Source organism: Psammomys obesus, unplaced genomic scaffold, assembly GCF_907164565.1.
Source record: "Psammomys obesus unplaced genomic scaffold, mPsaObe1.curated_primary_1811, whole genome shotgun sequence".
In the NCBI taxonomy this organism is placed as follows: domain Eukaryota; kingdom Metazoa; phylum Chordata; class Mammalia; order Rodentia; family Muridae; genus Psammomys; species Psammomys obesus.
In genome coordinates this window covers 27,016-33,288 of record NW_026592036.1, presented here as the reverse complement: position 1 = coordinate 33,288, position 6,273 = coordinate 27,016, and positions in this window count along the sequence as shown.

Below are 6,273 nucleotides of genomic sequence, written 5' to 3'. Positions count from 1 at the left end.
TTGTCACTCTGAAGTTGGTGTCAGATGTCTTTCCTCTATCACTCCCGATCTGATTTTTAATTACAGCTTTATTTACTCTGTGTGTGTGTGGGAGAGGCGCATTGTGCCACACTGCATGTGTGGAGATCAGAGAATTATTTTGAGGAGTCAGTTCTCACCATTCACCTTGTGTGTCCCAGGCTTCAGTGAACCAGGGAATCAAGGTTGGCAGTACCTTCCTTCACCCGCTGGGCCATCTCGCCAGCCTGCCACCTTTGTCTTTCTTTCTTTTTGAGACAACTCTCTCACTGAACCTGGAGCTTGCCAGATTGTCTCAACAGGCTGTCCAGCAAACGCCAGGGTTCCCCCACTCTGCCTCGCCAGAGCTGGGATCGCAGGCACAGGCCACTGTACCAGGCTTTGGCCCCTCCACAGCCCAGAAATTAAAGATGTTTCCAACAGGTAAGTGATGAGTGCTCTCCACACCTGTGCATCTAACGTCCACACCGCCGGAAGGGGCTTTCTCTTCAGTACATAAGTATAGACGGATGAGCAGAGCTTCTGAGTGAGCTCTGGCAGTCGTTGGAACCCCTCAGTGGCTGGATCTCCTACCCATCACCACCAGCCGCTAGGGCCCAGCAGAGGCAAGGAGGGAGCACCTCCCTTCAGGACCAGGAAGGCCCAGGTCTGACTTCTGATGCTACTATTTACTAGCTTTGGCTACAAGTTCACTGATTGCAGCCTCCGTTTACTCCCTCACAAAATGGACATCAGTTTCATCTATCGCGGAAGAGCACAGCTCTGACTTTCGAGGGGTAAGGACAGTGGGGAGTCATCGCCTGCTTTCTTTGTTGCTTTCAGGGCTTATGTCATTATCAGGAAACTTCCGCTTCCCTTTTTGGAAAAGTCTTCTTTCAGGATCCACTGGGACTGGATTCCAGGACCCCTCACAGATACAATCCCTTATGTTTAATCTTCAAACACTCCTTTGCATTCATTAAGGCATCTCTAGGTTAATTACAGTAATTAATACAATGCAAATTTTATGCAAATAGTAGCTAAGGCATATAGGTTAGGGAATGTTCTAGTTTCATTTCTGCTGCTATGATAAAACACCTGGACAAAAACAAAAACAAAAAACTTATAGGAGAAGGGGTCTGTTTCAGCTCACAGTTTCCAGCTCATCCCTGTGGGGAAGTCATAAGGCAAGAGCTTGAGGCAGCTGCTCCCATCACATCCATAATCAAGAGCAGAGAAAATGAACATACACATGCTTAATACTTGGCTAGTTTCTCCTACTCTGATAAAGCCGGGTACCCAGAACCAGGGAACGGTGCCCCTCACTTCTAGACTGGATCCCCCAGATCAATGAAAGCGACTAAGACCATCCTCCACAGACACGCTCATAGACCAACCTGACCTAAATAACCCCACATTGAGACTCTTTAAGGGCGATTCCAGGTTGTGTCAGGTTGACAATTAAAACCAACCATCACAAGCCTAAGGAATGGGGGCAGGGTTCTTATGTGCTCAGCACAGACACATTTTTTTTCTCTCTGAGTAATTTTGATCAGCAGTTGGTTGAAGGGGCAGATGAGGAACCTATAGATACGGAAGGAAAACTGCCATGGGGCAGTAAATGAATTGCCTCCTAACAGGATTCTAGAATGCAGCATGGGGGCATTTGGTTCATGGTTTACAATGTCTCGGGCCCGTGTTCCTAGTTATTTAATGTAAGTCATTAAGGTTACTGCTCAATTTAATGGCCTGTGTGTAAGCAGTCTTCCACTCCCTGCTGTTTGAAGAACTGGGTTACATGACTAATAATTACTCTAACTGCCAACTCCATGGTCCCAAGTTCTGGCTGTTTCTTTTCTCTTAACTAGTTTGGAAAGTTTTCCTTCAATAGATAAAACTAGTCTTGGTTCGGCTGGCATTCCCTGAACACTTGCTGGAAGCGAAGTGGCCTGCAGGTACTGGGAAACTTGGTTCCTAGAGACAAGGGAGACTTCGGCTATAAAGTCCTTTTGGTCTCATGTGCTCAGCGGAGTCTGAGATTTGCTGAAAATGTAAATTCACAGGCTAACTCCGGGTGGAGTGAATCAAAAGCTCTGGGGGAGGGGGGAGCCCTTGCAGTCTGATTGAATGATCCCTCTTCAAACAAAGATCATCCTCATCAAACGTCAAAGCAACACAGAGCTCACTGAGCTCAATCCGAAAGTGTCCCCTGCTCTTCCGGAAGAGTTGGCGGGCAAACTACAGCCACAAATCAGACCTCCCACCTGAACGGCCAACACTCCTTCTGCTGCTTTGCTACCTAAATCTAAAGGGATGACCCTTCCCAGCTCATCTAAGCTTGAACACTGGCTTCCAAAGGGTACAGACTGCACACTTACAAAGAAGGACCATGAATGAAAATTAAAACCTGAGCTATTGAAATCACCTAGGATATTAGCAGTTATTTGCCAAGCCTTTGGCAAAAAATATGCTCTTTTTTTATAAGATTTGAAAATCTGCGGGTAGGAGGAGAGCTTCACAAAGACCTAACAAACTTAACATCTGGAGGAATGTAGTTTGAAAAAAAAAAAAAAAGCCAACAACTGTGGGCATCACAGAGAGTCTTTCTTCTCCCTACCCCCAATTGTTTCCAATAGGTAAAGGTTACTTCTCTAACCAAGAGGAGAAAGTAAAACCGGTTTTTGGCCATTTCCTATCCATGTCATTCTGCATGAAGGTTTATTTTGCATTTCTGTTATTTTCTATATGACAGGACAGTATTATAGTAATTATTTATATGGCACCATATGTTACAACGAAGATGAAATTCATTAAATATATTCTCCCAGCTGCCCTGAAAACAAGTGAGGAGGTTAAATGCACTCCGAAGTTCAAAGAAATGAGAATTAAGACAAGCTGTGAAGCTAGAGGAGAAGCTAATCCTAGGACTGAGCCCTCTGAGAGCCTCCCTTTTGAAAAAAAAAAAAATGTGGCAAACAGCTTCTCCCTCTTATCTCCATTTTTAACCCCTGAAATGTGCAGGAGTTCAGGGAATAAAAATATACAGGAGAAAACCAGAGACACAGGGACCAGAACGTTCCAGGCTTATACACACTTCCATCCCCAGGGGACGGTAAGATTTTTAAAAATTACTGGCAGATTCCATTGCCCAATGCATCCCCCTTTTCTTTTCCACAAGTAATGTTTGCTCATAAAAACATTTATGTTGGATATCTGCTTTCATCAATTATAAACAAATATGTCCTTTAAAGAAACATTGCAGACACGGCATCCTCCTCCTGTCACACTTGATGTGACAAATTGATTGCTTCAGAGAAAAGCGTACACTCGTTTTACTGAAAGTCTCTCAGCAGAATAAGCTCAGTGAATGTTAACTGGAATCTTGTGAGGGGAATAGGAAGTTAAGAGCCAATGGAAAGAGAATCACCAAGAGCTATCCCCTTCACCAAAATACCTCCCAACAGCTGACATTTCTAAACTCTGCGGCTGCTTTCAGGAAAGGAGTTGGTAGAAGGGGTCTTTCTAGAGCTTCCAGCGCCAAATAACCTCGGTACCTACAGGATTTACACTAACAGAGGACACCAACAGTGTACCCTTTTGGCTCTCCTGGTGCTGGCAGGCTCTGGCTTCCTAAGGTGTGTGTGGGAACTGTCCTGTCTCCCTCAGTCCTCCTTGGACGGGGTTAAGTCCCATCTCATGCAAAGTTAGTTAAGTGCAGAGCAAGGATGAAGAACACAGGAGTCACAGAAACTTTGCCGCAATCCGGGCCAACTCCACACAATCACCCACCTACCTACTTGTGCAAACCGTCCCCGTAAGAGGCTTGTTTACATCGTGCTAACCTTGACAGTAACTTGACAGTCAGACTTGCAACCCATTCTGTGACATTCTGAGAGACACCGGCCCGGCACACTCTCCCATCCTCCCCGGAGAGAAAAGGGTCTAATGACTGGCTTTCCCTCCTCCTGGTTGTCTTTGAAGTTTTACTTTGGGGCTGCTCAAGGTAGGGATTGAGCAGAACTTACCTACAGGTCCAGCTCCTAAACAGGCACTACTGTTCACAGAATTAAGTCCAAACCAACGAGATTCAAAACATCTTCAATTTATTTGCAGTCTTGAAATGCCACTTGTCACAACGAGAGGAAAAAAAAAAAAAAAACTCCCACTTTGTCAAATTTAAAAAAAAAGAAAAGAATGAAAACCCGCAGCTTTCCTCTGAACGAATTTGAAATTTCTGGGTCACTTTTCCTCGCCTCACTTTTGAAGCGGCCTGGCCGGCTGCTCCAAGGCTACCTACGAGTGCGTGAAGGCGATTTCCCAAAGCCGCAGACCTCACCGCCCGCCCCTGCCTCCGCCACCTCACCAACAAGCCTCGCCCTTCCAGCCCACCAGCCGGGAGCTCCTGGACAGGAAAAGTTGCCGGAGGTAGACTCCCCCACCTGCGCTCTGGGGACCGGATGCCCGGGAAGAACGGAAAGCCGCCGGGGCTCCGCGCGCCCTTCAGGCCCGGGCGCCCAACGCGTCCCACCCCGAAGCCGGGAAGGCGATCTCCACGCAGACCTGCACCCATCCCACACAAGTCCCGCACGCCAGCTCGCCGAGTCACTTACGTAAGCTAGCCCGGCGCGGTCCCCAAACTGCACGCACACACCGGCACCTGTCAAGCATCCGAAATGGACCCAGCGCCCGCCCCGCTCCCCCCTACCCCACCCACCCCCCCCCCGAGGAACGCGAGCCACACGCACAGATCGGGGCGCGGGTGCGGTTTCCCTGTCTTTTCCCGGGTTCTCTTCTTGTCCCGTTTTGTCTAACTACAATTACCTTAGCAACCAAAGAATCGCCTCCACTGGCTCCTTGGCGTCTCAGTTTCTCCTAAAGCCCGGCTGGCGCCCGGCGCATGATAAGGCTAGGGAACCCGGGAGCCGCCAGCTCGGGGTTGGGGGGGGGCGGGGGGGAGAACAGCCGAATCCGTCCAGGCGCTGCTTTCCCCGGTGTCGCCTCCTCCTCCTTCTCCTCCTCCTCCTCCTCCTCCTCCTCCTCCTCGGTACCACTCTCCGCGGCGGCGACCGCAGGGGGCTCAGCGAGCAGACTGTGCAGCCCGGGGAGGAGGCGCGGCGGGTCGCATGGTGCCAGGGCGCGCGGGGGGCTCTCGGGGGTGTTTCCCTCGCCCCTCGCCGGCCCGGGCCGGATCCGCCCCCCACCGCCCTCGGCGCGCGCAGCAACAGGGACCCCGGGGCGCCCCCGGGCGGAGCTCTTGGCCACCCGGCGGGGCCGATCGCCGAGGAGCTGCCCGGAGAGTAGCGCTGCCCGGGCGCTGGGCTCGGCAGCGCCCGCTGTCGGGGACCCAGGGCAGCTGCAGCCCCCGCGCCGCGCACCTGCGCGCCCGCACCTGGCCTGAGCCGCGCGCGGCTGCCAGCAGGACCCTGGCTGGCCCGACCGCGTCCCTGGGGCGCCGCCGCCGGCCTCACCTGTCCCCCAGTGCCGCCCCACCGTGCGGACCAGGCTCTGTGCAGCCCGGGAAAAGGAGGAAAAAAAAAAAAAAAGCTGCAGATTCCCGGCCACCGAGCAGCTGCCGAGAAAACCAAGGGACTGTCTCAGAGCAAGCCAAGGTTCCTCCTGTCGCTGCCAGGCGACGAGACGGGAGTAGGGAAACTTTAGCGGCGCCGAGGTGCTCGGGATTCCGGCCCGGGGTGCTGTCCCGGTAGCTTTTGAATCCCTCCGTGGCCTGGGGCTGGCGCCCTCTAAATTAAACGGAGCCTCTGCGCTCGCTTACACCACACGCCGCGATGGGAGCGCTTTGTGGTTGATAACTATCTTGAGACACTACGACGGAGAAGCCGAGGGGAAGTTATGCGAAATACCCTTAGGCGAGAGGAGAAAAGCTGATACTCAAATGAGCAAGGACGCCTTGAATGGACAGCTTCAAGGCGCGAGCCCTGAAAAGTGTGACGTTTCATGGCTTAGGAGGTTGGGTTGCCGGATGTAGCTCGCTATAGTTCTTGCCTGCCTAGAGTTTCATCCCTACCACTGAGTAAAACCCAACCGAGGGGGCATCCTCCTGTCATCTAAGCACTCAGGAGGTGAAGGCAGAAGTTCAAGGCCATCTTTGGCTAGGTAGGGAGTTCCGGGTCAGCCTGGACTCCATGAAAGCTTGTCTCGTTGTTTTAAGACGCTGTAGGCGGAGGCAGGACAGGGCGATTGGTACTAAATAGTTACCAGTCGATGTGTATGTAATTCAGTGTTCTCCGCATCAATAACACATCAGTCATTTATATT